Below are 21,913 nucleotides of genomic sequence, written 5' to 3'. Positions count from 1 at the left end.
GAAACATGGCAAATAAATATATTTAGAGGCAGTTATTAAAGGAAAAGCAAGTTTTTTATTTGCACAATTGAGGATGATTTTCATCATCTTAAATGTAAGATGGATAGGTGGAAGAGGCCAAAAGAAGTATGGGAAGGGAGAACTTGCATATTCTATAATATGGGTCAATTGAGACAAAATGACACTTTTTCATAAGATGTGTGACATGTGAGAATATTTGTGATTAATAAAAAACTATATTGAAGACTAACAACATGCAACATCTATTTGATGAAGATAAGATCACACAAAACTACCTTTCTAGTCAAGTTTTGTAGCAAGATATCAACATTTAAAGGGACATGAAGATAGTTTAAAGTTGTGACCCCTTTGTCTCATAAACTAATCAATATCATATATGTCATTAAAACCATCCATTTATTCATTGTGTTACCACCAATGAAGAAGTAGGTATTAGGTGAAGGGGATAGGAACATTGGACCAAAAATTATCAAATTAGAGAGTTTATACAAAAAATAAATACTTCACATAGTAATGAAATAAATTCAATCAGTTCGTATATGATTATTGAAAGAATTAATTTGGAAATATTTAATATTTTTTATCAAAAAACATTTGCGCTGAATTAAATATAAAAAGTGAGATAAATTAATATGATTGAAATTTTATTAGTTTTCTTTGAAATTGATTCATCAAGATAATTTTAGGCTTTTATATTAGTTCTTTTCAATTCTACACATTAATCATTTTCCACTTTAGATTACCTAAACAAATGACCTATTTTTTTATATAAGTAACGCGATGTTACTTTTCTTTCAAAATTGTTTTAGTATCTGTAACAACCTAAATATAGTTAATATTAGAGTTGAATTGATTGATTTATTTTTAAAAGAACCTTTTCTCTAATAATGTGATTTTTTAAAAGTATATTGATGTCTTCTATGGGAGTAGGGTTTGTTGGTCCCAACTGCAAGTTAGTATACTAAGAGGGAGGGGTATGTGTGTGTGGAGGTGAATCAATATACTCACTAAGTTTAACTTTTTACTTTGAATCACATTTCACACCTATTTATGTGTTAGTGTAAGCTATAACTCAACCAATCAGGGCCAAGAAAAAAACATGTCACATGAAAATAACAACACATAACACAATATTTATCTCGTGGAAACCCAACAAGGGTAAAAACCATGGTGTGTGAGGCAATCCTCACAAATTTATACTCTTTTGAAGTGTGCCCAGTCAAGAGCTTATCCCTATCAAAGATTACAAAGAGACTATGAGGTGCCATCCTATTAGGAGATTTGGATAAGACCTATTAAGAGCAGCCTAGTTAAAGGAATTCAAAACACAAGTTAATGTGTCACTGTGTTAGGGGATTTATACAAAGAACCTACTAAAGTCCACCCTCATTGAGATTTACTATTACAAAGGTAAGTGATCTAACAATATAGCTACTAAACTTAAATTGGTATAGAACTCTATTGGCTCTCTTGATTGATCTACAATTATGCTATGCCTTCTCTTGGCTTTGAAATCTTCAAAATTTGATTTGGCTCTTGCACATGATGTCCTTGTGTTATTTTGTCTTGGAAGCTTCTCCCAAGCTTTCCTTGTTACAATATCTCTTTTAAGTTGGCCTTTCTTGTCATTCTTCTATTGGCATAAAGTTATTTGCCATTAGTGACAACACTCATCTCACAATTTAAACCGAGCACTGAAGACACAGTTCAAACCAAGCGTCGAAGATGCAGTCCAAACTGAGCATCAAAGACACAGTTCTAACCGAGTGAAGAAGCACTTAGTGTTAACCAAGTGAAGATGCACTTAGTGTTAACCGAGTGAAGAAGCACTTAGTGTTAACCAAGTGAAGATGCACTTAGTGTTAACCGAGTGAAGAAGCACTTAGTGTTAACCGAGTGAAGATGCACTTAGTGTTAACCGAGTGAAGATGCACTTAGTGTTAACCGAGTGAAGATGCACTCAGTATTAACCGAGTGAGGAAGGACTCAGTGATAACCGAGCTCAGGAGGTTAACGAAGAAGTTAGTTTCTACCGAGTGACACTATATCTACCGAGTCACCAATGGTTACTGAGTTCCAGGCAATGTTGTATGACTAGTATGAACCGAGCCCCTACCTCTACTGAGTGCATGACGATGCTGAGTAACGTAGTGGATGCCGCGTATCAGAAGGTCATCAAGTCTGTTTGAAGAACTCGAGTTTATTTTACTATTTGGCTGACTCATTTATATTTTGTTTACTTGTGTTTGGCCAACCTTGCATGAATAATTATTGGAATGGTATATATATGTAATGTATTATATCATTCAACAGATAGACAAGATATAGAATATTGCACAAAAAAAAAAGGGACATAAGATATGATATGAGAAGTGGAATATATGGAATTATGATAATGCAAATTCATCAGCAGTAAAGAATACTCAGCAAGGTCTACAAGGAGCAGAAATGATTTCATCAATCACAGAAGGTGATCTACAATAAAGAATCCAGTCAAGTTGTAAGTTGATCTGTTGGTTCATCCTAATAGGTGAATGATTCTTGCAAATCCTTTAACAAGGTAGACTTAATCGTCTTTATTCAAATCTCTTAACATAGTGCATACTTGTAAAGTATTTTTGTAAATCCTCTAATAAGGTGGATCTAGCAATCCTCTGTGCTCCTAACAGGGAAGATCACCAGAAGTGATCATTGTAAGCCTTAACCAACCAACTTCATACTGCAGTAACGAAGCATTGTGGGTATCATCCCCACCCCAGTTTTACTTTCTATTTTGGAAGGTTTCTGGGTCACCAAATCTCTATGCATATATGGTTTAAATGTTTAATAGTTCTTTTATGCAGCAGGCTAGATGAGTGAATGTTTTATATGGTTATTCTGAATTGACTTAAAAGTTTTATTGTTACTGATTTACCCCTCCCCTCTCAGTAACCTATTATATCTTGAATATTTCCAACAATTGGTATCAGAGCCTTTTGGTTCTCAGGACAAAGTTTGACAGCTTGAGCAAAGATCTAAGTTATGGAGATATTCAGACTGGAGAAAGTTATTGAAAATGAAAAGTTAGATCTAGAAATGGCCATGGTTCAACTCAAAGAAGCAAAGGAGCATCTTTCTCAATCCCTAAAAAGAAGAAAGGAACTTGCAAGACAAATGAATGACCATCACTATGTTGAAGAAAAGATTGAAGATTTGTTACCATCAAGTAGTTCAGAAGAAGCTGACAAAGCAATCAAAGAACTTCTAGAAAAGAATGGATCTCTGCAAGAAGAGGTAAGAAAGCTTAAAAGAGAGCAAGAAATATAGTCAATTAGGCTATGTGAAGTTTTGGAACAAAGAAACAAAGCACAAGAAGAATTGGAAGATAAAAGCCATAAAATTCATAATCAATCCTATCAGCATGAAGACCTTATAGACCAACTCTCTAATACAAATGAAGAAATTAGGATTCTCAGAGCACAAAATGAAAGAATAAGGAATGATTTAAACACTGAAAAGAAAATCAATGAAAGTCTACAGAATGATTTAAGAACTGAGAGACAAATCAATGAAAGCTTGGAAAATGATCTAATCTCTGAAAGGAAAGTCAATGAAAGAATCATGGAATCCCAAGCATATATGAATCAATTAAATCAAAAAAATGAGGAAAATCTTTATAGACATAAAGGTAAAGCTGGTCTTGGTTACAAGGAAGAAGGTGAGTCCTCCAAACAAGGTGAACAAAGGAATAAAAAACCCACTTGTAATCACTGTGGCAAGTTAGGTCATACATCAAAAAAATGCTGGAGCAATGGAAAAGCAAAATTCAATGGTAAATGCTTCAATTGCAATCAACACGGTCACAAAACAAATGAGTGCAAAGAAAAACCAAAATTTGAAAGCAACTGTCACAAATGCAAAAAACATGGTCACAAGGCATTCCAATGCAGATCCAAATCATTCAATCCAGCTGAACAACTTGTCAAAGCCATATTTGGATGAGACTACAACACCTGGTGCAGATGTCACTATTGTGGAGAATATGGACATACTGGCATAAATTGTGCAAGACATCACCTAAGGAAGAAGGACACTACTCTAAGGTGCTATACATGTACAGAACTTGGTCATATAGCTAGAAATTTCATGAATATAGAAAGAATTGAAGATGAGAAGAAAATCAAAGCAGACAACATTCAAAAGCAAATGAAGCAACCATGGATTCCAAAATCTACCGAACAAGATAAGTCAAGCAATGGCAATATCACTCAAGAAATGAGTGACTCCACCATTTTCGATTAATATTCATAAAAGAAAGTATGGAACTGCATCCTCCAAGAATTATCCTAAATAGTTCCACAAGAAGAAAGATGATCAAAACAGTATTCAGATACACTTTGATCCTAGACTTAACCGAGTTCGGTCGAGTGCAATAAAGCTTCACTTACCGAGTTATATCAACCGAACAAGGTCGGTACGTGACCTTATCGAGTTAGGTCGGTACATCAATGTTTTCTTTTGATCATCGAGTTGATAGTATCTACCGAGCAAGTGGATGACAACCTGTCATTTCATCTACCGTTGTACCAAGCATTTATGATGAATTTTTTGTCAAAAAGGGCAAAATTTGATCTCATTCTTCACTACGAACTTAGAGCTAAGTTATCTTTTGCGATTCCAGAGCAAGCTTAAAGCAATTTTGAGAAAATTTTAAAGGGCGAAGAATCTGTTCAGAATATCTCTTCACTTACCGAGCAGTAATTGCATCCGGAAGTAGCAGCTCCAAGGCAAAGAGAGGCTCAGAAATGCTGGTTAAAGGTGTGGAATGGAAGGCACCGAACTTCAAATTGGCACCAACAATTGCAGAATCACTTGATCCTAATGGTGCTCAGTCTCAAATTCCTCCAAAGGTACTCCTTATAAATGACATTCGCTCTCATTTCAAATGTTCCATTCAAGAACTTGGAAACCTAGAAATTGATAATGCCCTAGGAGAAATGAGCGTAGATGGAAATTTGAAACTCGGGCATAAGCATCTTGAAACAAAAGGGTTGACCCACATTTCACATTTGCCAAGGAATTTTCAAGTTAAATGGGTTAGGTATGTACTCAATCAGGTTCACAACGGGCAATTGTGGTTAGAGCAACCAGTGCTTATCACAAAGAAAATGATTAACAAGATTACTGGCCTTCCCATGTTGAGCAAAGCTAAGTCTACCAAAACCCTAGGTCAGGAAGAATTGCAAAGGCTAACCCAAGCAGAATGGGATGGTAGAGGACTTAAGCTTAGTACAGTAGCTGACGCTGAATTAAGATTTGGTATTCACGTCATTGTTCATAAAATTTACAGTTCGAGCTGTCCAAATAGTGTACCTTGTGAAGTAGTAGATTTAGCATATAAGGTAGTAAAGAAGAATGTTGAGTTTGATCTGTCTGAATTGCTTTTGTCTCAATTTAATAAAAATATGGAAAGCATAAGGACTTCAAAGAACAACTCCTGCAAATTCGGTTCACTTTTGATTTGTTTATTTTTCTATGTTCAAAAGTCTTTTCCATCAAAAGGATCAGTAGTATGGGGAAAAGATATTCCCGTTCTTTATCAAATAAATGAGTTCATTGCAGAGTTAGGTGAAAATTTTGACAGTGTTTTGGATAATTACTTTGAAGATTTTAAGGAAAGAATGAACAATAGGTTCCGGATTCCACCTAAACTGGTTGAGGAATACAAAGAAGATGTATGCTTTATGGTAGATTGTGACAAAGTATACATACAGGCAGTAAGGCCCCGAGTTGCATGGGTGAAACCTCTTCCCTATGAGGTCAATATTGATGAAACTAGAGATATCATAGAAGCACTAGTGAATGAACCAGTAGACCCAAAGCAACTAGTCTTTGGAACTTATAATGAAGCTAAGGCCAGAATTGAGCTTCAAATCAAAATCCCTCAGGTCATTAGCAAAGGAAAGAGGAGGATTGCAAAGCTAAAAATAGAAGTTGGTTCTCTGATGATTACTGAAGGGAAAGGAGAAGATGATGAAGAAGAAGAGGAAATCGAGTCAGAAAAAGAAGAGGAGCCTCAACGGAAGAAAGGTAAGGTGATTATCACCAAACCTAAAAAGCAAGCTACTACAGTCTTCTCCAGGAGAACAAGACAGGGGAAGAAGGAACCTGTACTTGTCAAGCCTCCACTCACATTTGAGGCAAGGTTGAAGGAATTAGAAGCAGGTGCTAGCTTCACAAACTTCAAAGCATTGAAGTTTGAAACAAGAACAAAATAGGAGAAAATGCAGATTGAGGAACTGGTATTGAGTAAAATGGGAAGATGGAAATACTCTCCAGACGAGATTGCCTCTCAGATCCCTAAAGAGCTATTGGAGAGGTTGCAACCAAGATGGGAAAATGTAATCAAGACTGTTAAGGATATCTTTGAGCAAACCCTGAAGAATCTCCTACCGAGTCTCACTGATGCAGAAGTAAAGAAATCACTAAAAGATCATGAAGGTAATATGATGATTAGATTCTACACTTGTTTGATACTAATCAAAGACATTGAGCATGTTGTAAATGATGCAAAAAACATGTGGAAAAATATCTATCATCTACATAAATCCAGTGAGGATATTGTTGAAATCAACGACAATGACAGCAGTGATGATGATGATATTGAAGATATTCTAGGGGATCTACATTCAATGATGATAAATGTTGAGGAAGAAGACAAGGAAGATGAAATGGAGGAAGAAGAAGCTAAACAAGCTAAGGAGGAAGATGATCCTATAAAAATTGCAGCCAAAGTCATTGCATCTCTTCCTCACTCTCCACCTAAAGCAGCTACATCAACTATGGAGATAGCTTCTACTAGTGAGATTGTGTGCACAACAGCTTCATCAATTGCTCAATCTTCACCTGTCTCCTCTCAGCTTCGGGTACCATCTATGCAAGTGTCTACCACTTCATCAACCGAGCTACAACCATCTTCATTGACCGAGTCATCATTAGCTACAATAGTAAGTTCATCAAGCATATCAACTTTTACTGCAGAGTGTACAGTAAATGTACCCACTGGTACTTCAATTTTGACAATTTCATTTGCTCCAATTTTTGCATCTGTTAGTTCTCCCATTCCAACCTGTACATCAATCTTGGGAGGAACATAAATTTTTGATACTATTAGCACTTCTCTCAATCTTCCTCTAGTTAGTCATATTCAAATTTTTTCAGCCAGTCTAGCCTCATCAACTATTGTTTCAGTTTCAAAGGGAAAAGGTGAAGTCACTGCAGGAAAAGCAAAGAGATACATGTTTTCCAGCAAGGCAGTGGATGAGGAAATAGACTTGGATAAGGACATTGTCATTCCTAAGATAGATCTAGATACTACATCAGTCGATGAAATGAGAATGATCAGTTAGCTATTAGAGCAGAAGGCAAGGCAAAAACAATTGAGGCATGAGAGAGACCAGGAATATAGTTTTATTGAAAGTGCTAAGAATATTCTAACAGAGGCTATAGGTGTTGAAGTAGATTCTACTCAACACATTTTGATTCAGTTAGAAGAGGCTATATATAAATTCAATGAGGATACCTCCGACCAAGAAAAATTGATTGAAAAGGTAGAGAAGAAATTTGACAATAAGGTGCTTGAGCACATTGCTCAACATATTGCATTAAAATAGGTAGAATTGTCTACAATTTTGAGTAATTTTGAACATTCTTTTAATAATGTAACTTTACTTTTTGGCAAACTTTGTGATGTTACCGAGTATACTAAGGAAATCAAAGAAAAGTTGAAATTTTTTGATGAGGATATGAAGGTCAGTGCCCAAATGTTGCAGCTTGACCACAGTTCAAGTTCATCCCATCATCTCAGAATAAAATTTTTGTTAGAGAAACAGGCAAAATTGTTGAGAAAGGAAGCAAGGATCAGGTGTACTCTGATTGACATCCAAAATATGATCCTTCCTGTCATGGACACAATGTAGAAGCATATTGCCCATTCCAAAACATTGATTCATGACAAAAACTTCTCAATTGCAGATCACATGATTGAACTCTCTGCAAAAGTTCAAATAACACTCTCCACCAGCAAACTTTTGCAAAAAAATTGGGATAAGACATTGGCTCTTATTCTCAAGGTACATTTTGAGTTTATCTCTCATTTTGGAATCTCTGTATAAATATATATTGTTTAATTTGGCATTATTGTCAAAAAGGGGGAGATAGCACACTCCAAGAGATAATTGTGCAAGAGATATGTGTAAACTGTGCATATTGTATGGGGAAGATACATGTAAGAAAGATATGTGTAATAAGACTTGCAAAGATCAATTTTGAAAATTCAGAACTGTATGTCAATTTTTGCACATAAACTTTGAATCATAATTGTTTTTGTCACTAATGCCAAAGGGGGAGATTGTTGGCATAAAGTTATTTGCCATTAGTGACAACACTCATCTCACAGTTCAAACTGAGCACTGAAGACACAGTTCAAACTGAGCGTCGAAGATATAGTCCAAACCGAGCGTTGAAGACACAGTTCTAACCGAGTGAAGAAGCACTTAGTGTTAACCAAGTGAAGATGCACTTAGTGTTAACCGAGTGAAGAAGCACTTAGTGTTAATCGAGTGAAGATGCACTTAGTGTTAACCGAGTGAAGATGCACTTAGTGTTAACTAAGTGAAGATGCACTCAGTATTAACCGAGTGAGGAAGGACTCAGTAATAACCAAGCTCAGGAGGTTAACGAAGAAGTTAGTTTCTATTGAGTGACACTATATCTACCGAGTCACCAATGGTTACCGAGTTCCAGGCAACATTGTATGACTAGTATGAACTGAGCCCCTACCTCTACTGAGTGCATGATGATGCCGAGTAACGTAGTGGATGCCGCGTATCAGAAGGTCATCAAGTCTGTTTGAAGAACCTGAGTTTATTTTACTATTTGGCTGACTCAGTTATATTTTGTTTACTTGTGTTTGGCTGACCTTGCATGAATAATTATTGGAATGGTATATATATGTAATGTATTATATCATTCAACAGATAGACAAGATATAGAATATTGCACCAAAAAAAAAAAAAAGGGACATAAGATATGATATGAGAAGTGGAATATATGGAATTATGATAATGCGAATTCATTAGCAGGAAAGAATACTCAGCAAGGTCTACAAGGAGCAGAAATGATTTCATCAATCATAGAAGGTGATCTACAATAAAGAATCCAGTCAAGTTGTAAGTTGATCTGTTGGTATCATACAATAAAAGAGTAGATACTATATCCTGGGAGATGATACTATATTCTGGTTCTGATACTATATCTTGAAAGAACTTGCATTTCAAGTCTATTGTAACCTTTGTGTTGAAGATAATATATTGTGCAGGTTTTAGAGGGGAGGGGTTGTTTTACCAAAAGGTTTTTCTCCACCGGCATATCTTTGTGTTGTGTTTTCTTTATCTATCTATTTTCTGTATTCATGGTTGACTGTAGTATTGTTGTTTACATAATATTGAATATGAAATTGAAAGGATTTAAATAAAATTTGTACAATACTTTCCTTAAGTGATTAGTGTAGAAAGCTATTTTCACACCTAAGTTTCCTTACAAGTGGTATCAGAGCTTGATCAACTTTTGATCCTAGTTGTTGTGTAGGGTTTTTTGAGCTAATCTCAAGTTGAGTGGGAGTTTTTGTGTAGAGCATTTTGAATGTTATTTGTAGATTGAGATGGCTAGTTCATTATACAAAAAAATGGAGGTGGAGAAATTTAATGGCAGTAATTCAAGTTATGGAAACTCAAGATGGAAGACTTGCTTGAAGATCATGATCTATGGGAGGCAACTTCACTTGATGTGAGACCTACAAACATATCTCAAGCAGATTGGGATCTAAAGGATTGAAAAGCTAAGGGTCTCATTAGACTCCGTCTAGCTGATTTAGTTCTCTTGAATGTTTTTGATTAGAAGACCACAAATAGTTTGTGGACACGGCTTGGGTCTATGTATTAGGCCGAATCTCTGGTGAACAAGTTTTTTCTTGAGGAAGAAGTTTTATTCTCTAAGAATAGAGGGAGAAGGATCTATTATAGATCATCTAAATGCTTTTAATTTATTGATTGCATAGTTGACATCATTTGGTGTCAAGATAGAGGAGGAGGATCGATGTATGGCCCTGTTGTGTTCCTTACCGAATTCATGGGACCATCTTGTGATGGCTCTTGGAAGTACTTTAGTCACCTTTAGAATGGATGATGTGGTGTCTTTGCTATTATCTAAGGAGACGTGGAGAAAGTCTTCAAATTTGGCTAAGGAAGCTCTTGTTGTTTGTGGTAGATCCAATGATAGAGGGAAGCAACATGACAACAAGTCTAGAAAGGGTAGATCCAAATCCTATTGAAAACCAAAGACTCCTAGAAAGTCCAAGGAAAAATATTGGAACTGTGATAAGATTGGGCACTTCTGTAAAGGTTGTAAAGAGCCAAAGAAGAAGAAGGCCTCAAATTTGGGTTTAGAAAAATGTCAAGAAGATGGCGATGCTTTCATTGCAACCTTGGCAGCACATACATCTGATGATGTGTGGTTGATAGACTCGGATGCCTCTTTGCACATGACCTCTCATCAAAGCTAGTTCTCAAAGTATGAAGTTTTTGATAGTGGAAATGTGTACTTGGGTGATTATTCTCACCTAAAGATAGTTGGAAGAGGATGGGTCACAATTAGATTCCCTGATGGATGAGTAAAGGGGATCAACAGGGTAATGCACATTCCTGGTTTGACATGAAACCTGTTATCTATAAGTATGTTGAATGATATAGGTGTGTAAGTTATTTTTCTAAAGATGGATGTAAGATAATAAGAGGCGCTATGTTGCTTGCTAAGGGTACTAGGAGAGGTACTCTATTTCAACTTGATGCATGCATTTCTCAACATAATAGCTCTTCTATTTAAAAGAAGAGAGTAGCTATCACTTCATCCCCACCATCTAAACAAGCAATAAAAAAGACTATGGTTATTGGTTCTGATAATAGTGCAACATGTGTACCTAAGGGTGCAAACACATTGGACGGAAAGCTTCTTGCAGAAAAGACGATGCTATGGCATATGATATTTGACCACATTGGTGAGAAGGGTCTCAGAACCCTAAAAAACAAGAACCTTGTTGAGGGGTTAAATGATTGTAATCTTGAGTTTGACTTTTGCGAACATTGTGTCTATGATAAATAAAATCATGTTTAGTTTTACTCTAGTTCTCACAAATCTTTTGATGTTTTGGATCTTATTCATTATGATGTATTTGGTCTTGTAAAAGTTCCTTCAATCTCCAAGTTTGTATTTTTTGTATCTTTCATAGATGGTTATAGTAGGACATGGATTTATTTCCTAAAAAGTAACACACACATCTTTAGTTAGTTTAAGGAATTTAATGCTCTTATAAAGAATCATACTAGTAAGAAGATTAAGTGTGTGAGAACTGACAATGGTGGTGAGTTTTGCTTAGTAGAGTTTGAATAGTTCTGTAAAGAATGAGGTATCGAGAGGCATAAGACAAATCCTTATACCCCATAGCAAAATGGAGTTGTAGAAAGAATGAATAGGACATGCTTAGTGGAGCTGGTCTTGAACAAAGGTTTTGGGCTGAAGTTGTGGCCATTGCTTGCTATTTGGTTAACATATCTCCTATATCAGCCCTTATTGGTAAGACACCCATGGAGGTGTGGTCTAGTAAGAAGCCTTCAATTAGAAATCTTAATGTTTTTGGTTGTGAAGCTAATGCACATGTTCCAAATGAGAAAAGATCTAAGTTAGAAAATAAAGCTATCAAATGTATTTTCATTAGAAACAGTGTTGGTGTAAAAGGATACAAGCTTTGGGACCCTGTGACTAGTAAGGTGTTGTATACTAGAAATCTTATTTTTAGAGAGCTAATATCTTCTCCTATTGTGCTAGAACCATATGAAAAGAAGAAGAAGGAAGATATTGTTCATTTTCCTCCTACCCCTGAGAAGACTGAATAGAAAGACCATGTTGGGTCTGATGATGAGGAGAGCTCTAGTAGATTTGATAGTTCAAAAGAAGAGGAAGAACAACCTCAACCTAATCCCTTGAGGAGGTCTATGAGAGTAAGAAAGTAGTAAGAAAGGTTTTGTTATTCTATATTAGATTCCAGTTGTGCTTTTTCTTTGATTACTAACACTGATGAGCCTAGATCTATGAAAGAGGCTTTGGATATGGAAGATGTAGGTTCTTGGATTGAGGCCATGGATGATGAGATGGCTTCATTGGATAAAAACAAAACTTGAGGCCTTGTACTTTTTCTTAGAGGATGGAAACCTATTGGTAGCAAATGGGTGTTCATGAAGAAATTCTTTGTAGATGGCAGTGTTGAAAGGTACCAAGCTAGATTGGTTGTGAAGGGGTACTCATAGGTAGAGGGAATAGATTATGGTGAAATATTCTCTCCTATTCCAAAGTTGACATCCATTAGATTCCTATTATCTCTTGTTGCATCATATGATTTAGAGATAGAATAGATGGATGTGAAGACAACTTTCCTTCATGGTGATTTGGAGGAAGAGATTTATATGTCATAGCCTAAGCACTACATTGTTAAAGGTAAAGAATCTTTGGTTTGCAGATTAAAGAAGTCTTTGTATGGTTTGAAATAATCTCCTTGGATGTGGTACCTTAAGTTTGATGCCTTTGTGGTGTCAATTGGATTTGTAAGCTCAAAATTAGATCATTGTGTTTATTTCAGAGTTGAAAATGGTCACTTTCTTATTGTTGCATTATATGTTGATGATATGTTACTATTTGGGAAGGGTAAGGGTATGATTTTTGATTTTAAATCTCAGTTGTTAGTACAGCTTGAGATGAAAGATCTTTGGGTAGCAAGGTACATCTTGGGTATAGAAAACAATAAAGATAGGTCTAACAAAAAACTTTGGTTGAGTCAGAGTAAGCATGTAAAGTCTGTGTTGGACAGGTTCAACATGGAAGATTGTAGACCATTGTGTGTTCCTATTTTTATGGGAACAAAGTTATCTAAAGATGATTGTCAAAAATCTCATAGTGAAGTGGAGGACATGAGTAGAGTACCTTATGCTAATGCAGTTGGCAATCTTATGCATGCTATGGTCCGTACTAAACTAGACATTACCCAAGTAGTGGTAGTTTTGAGCCAGTTTATGGCTAATATTGGATGGGTACATTGGGATGTAGTTAAGTGAGTATTTAGATATTTGAGGGGTACATCAGATTACTCCATTTGTTACCATGGTAACTCTACTAGATCTCTACATTCAATTTGTATTCATGGGTTTGTGGTCAAATTGGGTAAGTGATATTGACAACAAGAGATCCACCAGTGCTTATGTGTTCACTATGTTTGGTGGTGCCATTAGTTGGATGAGTAAGCAACAACCTATGTTGCTTTGTCCACTACAAAAGTTGAGTACATGGCTGCTACTCATGCTTATAAGGAAGCCATTTGGCTTAGGAGAATGTGTTCTAATATTGGTGTTGATGTAGAACAGATTACTATTTGGTGTGACAGTCAAAGTGCTATTTGCCTTGCAAAGAATCCAACTTTCCATGCCAAAATGAAGCACATTGATATGCAATTTCACTTTGTGAGAGACATAGTGGAAGATGGAAAGGTAAATTTGGAGAAGGTAGATACTATAAAGAATGTTGTAGATGCATTGATGAAACCAGTGGGCACAGAGAAGTTTAGATGGTGTTCAGAGTCTATGAGCCTTTCGACCTATAGCGATTAGTTCCTATTATGTTCCTGTTGCTCTTACAAGGTGTTCAATAGGGAGAATGTTAGGAATAAGGTGTCTCAACCCTTGATAATTCCTTTTTTTTTTTTTTGTAAATGTATTTTTTACAAATAATGTAATTAAGTGTGAGTGTACATATCTAGTTGGCATGTTGATGTGTCACTCCATTTGTAGCATCTTGAATAGTGTTTAAGGAGATCATGGCTGAAATGGTTATGATAGATTCCTATGATGCGTAAGAGCTATCTTTGTGTAATGACCCTTACCAATAGGCCACTAAAAAAAACCCTAAATTTAATACATTGCTGAAAGTATATTGCTGAATAAAAGAAATTGTTCTACTTAAATAACTGATGTAAAATAGTGCCAATTTATTCATTCAATGATCACCAAATGTTTTTACATATGATATGCCATTTTCAGCACTGAAACATTACAACATGGCACATTACAGACAAACCCTAACTAGCTAAATTCAACTAAGAACTTGTTACAACTATAGACTAAAATGAAGAACTTGGATTGATCAAATGCTGGAGACTGAATACTGAAGATGATATGATGAAAGTGCATCTCCAATTGAAACTCCAAACCAAAAATTAAGCACAAGTGAAAGGACTGAAATATCCTTCACACAATTGCAATAATTCAGGTGATCTTTCACACCCTCAAAATTGCATACCAATTGAGAGTTTTCATTCTCAATGGCCAATTGTGACTACTTGCAGAAACCCTAGGCTCCACAACACACATTGGCAAATAATAATAATAAATCTCCCTTGATAGGCAATGAGCCCTTAATGCCTATTTATTCCTTTTTTTTCTTGATAGGTCGACCTCCTTTTTAATTTTTCCTTTGCTTCTTATAGCAACCTCTAGAAGATTGTTTTATTTAACAACTTTATAAAATATATTACTTTATTAAGTTAATTAAATATAAAGTTACCTTGTAATATATTTTTTTATTGATAACTTTATAAATAATTAACTCCTCCAAAAATGGAGACATTATAGGTCCACCCCTCCTAAAATTGCTTGGCCTCAAGCAATCTTAATGTTGGATGCTACAAAATCACTTCTCCCTCCCAAGTAGCATCTTCAACAAGTAAATCTTTCCACTTAACTAGATACTCTTTGATTACTCTCCTGCGAAGCTACTTCTCTCTACTATCCAAAATGGATTCTGGCACTAAGAGATCAATTTACCCTCATCATCCAAGGGAGGTAATACTACAGAAGGCATCACATTCTAACCCAACACCTTTTTGAGGTGTGATACATGAAGCACATTGTGCACTCTATTGTCTGTGGGAAGCTCCAACTCATAAGCCACCTCACCAACTCGCCTGATGATCCTAAATGGTCCATAATAGCATGGCTTGATTTTCTTTGCACTAGTCTTCTTGAGAGTGGACTGCTTATATGGCTACAACATGAGGTAAACCATATCATTTACCTCAAAACTATGCTTAGTCCATTTCTTGTTTGCATACTTCTTTTGCTGGTTTTGAGCTCTAGCAATGTTGTCTATAAGAGTAGCAACTATATCCTTACTTTCCTATAATAGTTCACCTACACGAGGTACTCGACTATCTCCCAATAGCAAATATAAGATACTACATGCCTCATAACTGTAAAGTACCATGAAGGGTGTCATTTGTATAGTCATATGGTATGTAGTATTGTAACAATACTCACAAAGATATATCCATATAACCCAAGCTCGCTGTTGATCTTCCACATAATTCCTCAAATACCCTTCCACCCATTTGTTTACAATCTTTGTTTGACCATCAATCTATGGGTGATAACTAGTGCTAGGTGTAAGCTCAGTGCCACACAACTAAAATACCTCCTACCAAAAGTGACTCATGAAGTGGCTGTCCCTATCACTCATAATGCTCCGAGGAAAACCATGTAATTTGAAAACCTCTCTAAAGAAGATCTCTGCCACCTTAGTTGTTGAGTATGTAGTAGTGATAGGGAAGAAGTGAGCATATTTTTTCAGCCTATCCACCATCATATAGATACAATCACGCCCCTGGGCCCTGGGCAAGCCCATGATAAAATCCATAGAGATGCACTCCCACTTCCTATCAGGAATAGTAAGTGGTTGTAGGAGCCCCACTAGATAAGTGTGCTCTTGTTTATTCTACTGGCACACTTGACATTCACACACATACTGCAAAACATCAGCCTTAAGTCCCTTCCAAGTGAACCACTCCTGTACTAACCTGTAAGTCTTGAAATACCCAAGATGGCCTGCTGTAGGTGAATTATGGAATGCTCTCAAAATCAACTGCTTCACTTTCGATCCTGGGACTAAGTAAATCCTATTCTTGTAAATGATCAAATCATCTACGAGAGTGTACCTAGTGTTGATTGCTTTTCCCTCCACTATATCAGAGGCCCATGTGTCTCTAGCATATTCTGCTACAATCAAGTGTCACCAGTCCTTTGATATCTAAATCATAGAAGTGAGGTATGGCCTACGGGATAAAGCATCTGCAACAATATTCTATGTTTCCTTAACATAGGTGATATAAAATCATAGGCCTGTAACTTACTCACCCACTTCTACTGACAATCATTCAGGTCCCACTGTCCCAAAAAGTGCCTCAAACTATTATGATTAGTTTTAATACAAAATTTGCTGCCCACAAGATACTATCTGAATTTGGCCAAGGCATGCATGATGGCCAACATCTCCTTATCATATATGATGAATGTTCTCTCAAGACCTCTACGTTTCCTACTCTCATAATCTATAGGATGCTTGTCTTGCATGAGTACAACACCAACTCCCTCTCTAGAAGCATCAGATTAGAGCTCAAATGGCTTCATGAAATCAGGCAATGCTAATACTGGGCATCTAGTCATTATTTCCTTGAACCACATAAAATAGTCTTGTGCCTCCTAAGTCCACACAAATCCCCCTTTCTTCAACAAATCTTTCATGGGTGCTGCATGTTGTGAGTAGCCACTGAAAAACCTGCAATAGAATCCACATAGACCAAGGAACCCCCTTAATTGTGTAAGGTTCTTTGGTGGTGGCCAATCAAAAATAGTGCAAATCTATTTAGGATCCATTCACACTCCTTTTGTACTAATGATGTGTCCAAGATACAATAGTTCTGTCATCCCCAAATCACATTTGGACTCCTTGGCATACAAGGAATCCCTCTGTAAAATGCTCAATATTGTCTCCAAGTGCTCTAAATGTTCTTGCCATGTCCTACTATAGATCAAAATATCATCAAAGAAAAACAACACAAATTTCCTCAACTGATGGTGACCTTGTTCATAGTGGACTGAAAAGTGGCAGGTGCATTAGTCAAACCAAAAGGCATGAATACAAACTCGAAATGCCCACAATGACATCTGAAAGTAGTTTTTTCAATATCCTGCTTTGAACTCTGATATGGTGATAGCCTGATCTCAAATCAATTTTTGTGAAATAATAAGCCCCATGCAATTCATCTATCAGTTCATCAATGTGTGGGATGGGATACCTATTCTTTATAGTTCTCTTATTCAACACCCTGTAATCAATACACATTCGTAGAGTACCATCCTTTTTTACCAAAACAACAGAAGACGCAAAAGGTGACTCACTTGGCCTGATGTGTCCCATTACTAGCAACTCCTTGATGGTCCTCTTGATCTCATCTTTGAGTCATTTTGGGTGCCGGTATGGTGTGATCATGATAGGCTTAGCGCCTTCCTCTAGCTCGATAATGTGCTCAATCCCTCTATCTGGTGGCCTATGTGGTGAAATTTCAGTGAATACCTTCTCATACTTGATTCTCAATTTCTAAATACTTGGATGATATTTAATCTTATGTTGCTCCTCTTGGGTAGGAATCAAGGCATATTATTCTACCCACTCTATATTATTATGCCTGGCTAATCTCTCCAACCGCTTAAATGAGATAGTCCTGACATCACCATTATGGATAGCCTTCTGGACATGAGTCCTACCATCCACCTTGAATTGTATCTCCATATCCTCTAGTATTAGGGTAACCTCCTTCAAAGAATTTAGCCACTACATCCCAAGTACTATGTCCATGTCACCCATGTTGACCACATGATAGTCCACCTTAAACTCATAATTGTTCAAGTGCAAAGGTAGATCTCGCACCATCCTATCACAATGAAGAGTATATCCATTAGCTACCTTGACTCTCAGTCCCTTGAACTCCTTAGTAATGAGTCCACACCTCTCCACAAATTGTGAATCAATGAAATTATGTGTGGCACCTGTATCCAATAGAGTAATAACCTTCTGTCCTACCAAGACTCCTTGAAATCTGAAAGATCCCTCTCTTTGAGTAGTACACAGACGTGCCTCCTGTAAATGTAGCTTTGGAGCCTCTTTTATTTTTAGCACTATCTACCTCCTATTCACCCTCTACCTCATCAAGATCCTCATTATGGTTCTATGAGCTATCTAAACTTGAACCCTCGTAATAAGCCCACATCCCCTGATTAGCCTTCCCCTTAGGCCTCATAGGAAAATCATGACCAAACTCATAGGGACCTTTGCAAAAGAAGCATAGATTCTTCCTATGTAGGTCATTAAGTGTTTCCTTATCCCAAGGTGCACCTGACTTTCCTTTTAAGTCACTAACCTTCTCTTTACCCTTGTTGAATTCCCCTTTATTATCTCTAAATGATGAAGATGCCTTTGCACTAAACCAGTTTGGTGGAGCTGCAAGTTCCATACTACGGGCTTTCTTCATGGCTTCCTATAATGTAGGAGGATCAAAGGCCTTTACCCACCCCTTGAGTGGTCTAGTTAATTCCTCTATGAATAAAATGACTATCCACCATTCTAAAATGTTAGGCACCATTATTGCAAGCTTCTGGAAGTCATTGATACATTTTTCTAAGCCTTCTGACTATCATAATTGGGCTAACACCCAAAAATAAACTTTAGGATTTATTTTATCAAACCTTTCTAACAACCTATCCATGAACTCTTGATAAGTAGTTATCTGATTGTGTTGCAATGTAATCATGCCATGTGTCCACCAATCATGTGCTACCCCATCTAAGTGTAAAGTGGCATACTTGAGTGCTTCAAATTCTATCATAGTCTTTAGAGATAGGAAAGTATCCACCTTATGAATCCAAGCATGAGCAATCATTTTTCCACTACCATCAAATGTGGGTAATACCAACTTGTTGGTGACTTGTTGCAACTCATTGTGTTTATTTGCCTATTTCTGCCTAGCAACTCTGTAGTTCAAGTACCCGTCAAATGTCCATCCATATTGTACATATGCTAGTAATCAATCCCACTCATTCCTCACTTGTCAGAGTTCATCTACAATATCTATTACCATAGCATCAAGTGTGCATGCTTGGAGTTTCTTCCCTAAATGTAGGACATGTGGGTTTGTCAGCTGTTCCAGATCCTGTCCTATGTTGTGATCCTACTATGCTCCTATCATCTTGGTCATTATTATGATTATTTCTCCTATTTTCCCCAATCAAATGTTGCATCATAACCATCATTACCTATGTACTTGCCTCTATTAACTGTAGAAGCCTCTCCTGATGCTGTAAAGTCTCATCATCACGCATAGTTTTGGGTGGGATTTGAGAATGTCTCTCAACCATATTCTCAGCTATGATAGTTCCTTGTGTAAATAGAGCCCTTTTGGTTTTTTTTCTTTTTTCTTTTATAAACTAAATTGGCTACATAAACCCTATCAGGTTGGCAGGAAACTGCTCTGATACCACTGTAATGACCCTTACCAATAGGCCACTAAAAAAAACCCTAAATTTAATACACTACTGAAAGTATATTGTTATATAAAAAAAATTGTTCTACTTAAATAACTAATGTAAAATAGTGTCAATGTATTCATTCAATGATCGCCAACTATTTTTACATATGATATGCCATTTTCAGCACTGAAACATTACAACATGGCACATTACAAACAAACCCTAACTGGCTAAATTCAAGTAAGAACTTGTTACAACTATAGAATGAAATGAAGACCCTGGATTGATCAAATGATGGAGACTGAATGCTGAAGATGATATGATGAAAGTGCAACTCCAATTGAAACTCCAAACCAGCAATTAAGCACAAGTGAAAGGAATGAAATATCTTTCACACAGCTGCAATAATTCTAGGTGATCTTTCACACCCTCAAAATTGTGTACCAATTGAGAGTTTTTGTTCTCAATGGCCAATTGTGACTACTTGCAAAAACCCTAGGCTCCAAAATGCACATTAGAAAATAACAATAATAAATCTCCCCTGATTGGCAATGAGCCCTCAATGCCTATTTATTCTTTTTTTTTCTTGATAGGTTGGCCTCCTTTTTAATTTTTCCTTTGCTTCTTCCAGCAACCTCTAGAAGATTGTTTTATTTAATGAATTTATAAAATATATCACTTTATTAAGTTAATTAAATATAAAGTTACCTTGTAATATATTTTTTAATTGATAACTTTATAAATAATTAACTCCTATAGAAATGGGGACATTACACTTTGGAAGATATGATGATGGGTGAAGAAGTGAAGACATGTGGTAATTGATCATTGAGTACTGTACACTCAAGTCTCCATCTAGCATGCAGGGTTCAGGGCATGAACCGAAATTTTTTTTGGGTTCCTACTTTTCCAAAGAATGGTAAAACCCTAAAATAGTTCTTCTTTGGAAGTTTCCCTAAAATGGAAAGTGCATGATATAAGTGACTTTAGGGTTGCAGATAGGAGAGAGTGAAAAGTGTATCGTTGCTTGCTACTGTATTAGTCTTTCATGTCCTGAAAGAACTTGCATTGTAAGTGTGTTGTGACCTTTGTGTTGAAGATAATACATTGTGCAGGTTTTGGAGGGGTGGGGTTGTTTTATCGAAAGGTTTTTCTCGACTAGCATATCTTTTTTTTTAATGTTTTCTTTCTCTATTTATTTTTTATATTCATGGTTGACTGCAATGTTGTTTACATAATATCGAATCTGAAATTGTAAGGATTTAAATAGAATTTGCACAATACTTTCCTTAAGGGATTAGTGTAGGAAGCTATTTCCACACCTAAGTTTCCTTACATAAGCTAGGCACCCTAGGAAAGGGAAAATAAACATTGAAATTGACGCAAGGTCTTGGCGAAGATGAAGAACATGAAAATGGTGATGAGGAAGATGAAGTAGAAGAAGTTGACAAGGGTAAATCCTAGTTGTTGTCACACCACCAAAAAAAAAGACTTTATGAAAAAATAAGTAGGCATTGACACCTCCACCACCAAATAAGCCAAGTTTCGGGGCAACTGCTAATACCAAGAAGACTACAAAGTAGATAGTAGTAGTGTATACTAGTCCTAGTGCTGCCAAAAAAATAAGAAGGTGATTGGTTAGAGGACAAACTTAGAGGAAAAATAAGTCTATTGATGAGTTATGTCTAGGCATAAAGAGTTCCCTAGGATTATCTAGTTTTAAATTTGTAAAATATGATACACTAGATAATGATGAAAATAATAGAATTGAGGAGGCTATGATAGAAATGATGTCAAATTTCAAGGTAGCTCCTAGTGGAATAGAGAGATAGATACCCAAAGATCTATATGAGAAACTGAAAGGAAGATGAGAACATGTAGAGAAGGTAGAGAAAATGATAAGGATTGACACATTATTCAAAGTTATTTTTGACTTATCCCAAGAGAAACAAGACACATTTTTGGAACAACATAGGAACAAATTTGTTCCAAAATATAGAACATTTTTTATATTGATAAATAAGGAGCAAGCTATATGAAAGCAAAGCGAATTCCTTTGGAAGAGCATTTTTGGACTAACTACAAATACGATAGAGATTGTAAAAATTTATGATGAATATAGTAGTGGATAAAGCTTAGGTGTGTCAAGTACACAAGGTAGCATGTCCCCTATACATGTCAACACCCCTAACACTCCAGAAGCTGAGCAGTCAAGACTTAGAAATGAAGAGGAAGATGGTGAAGATAGAGAAACAAATGAAAATGATAAGATAGTCTTAGCACCTCATATTGAGATAGAAAAAGAATCAAATAAAGATGAACAAAGTGCAACTATTTTTGTCTTGAGCACAAATGTAGAAGCAAGACCTAGTGGTGAAACCCCTTCACCAACTCACACG

Source organism: Cupressus sempervirens, chromosome 3 (genome assembly GCF_028749045.1).
Source record: "Cupressus sempervirens isolate cs-2001-9-10 chromosome 3, ASM2874904v1, whole genome shotgun sequence".
In the NCBI taxonomy this organism is placed as follows: domain Eukaryota; kingdom Viridiplantae; phylum Streptophyta; class Pinopsida; order Cupressales; family Cupressaceae; genus Cupressus; species Cupressus sempervirens.
Note: the sequence above shows the minus strand (reverse complement) of the source record.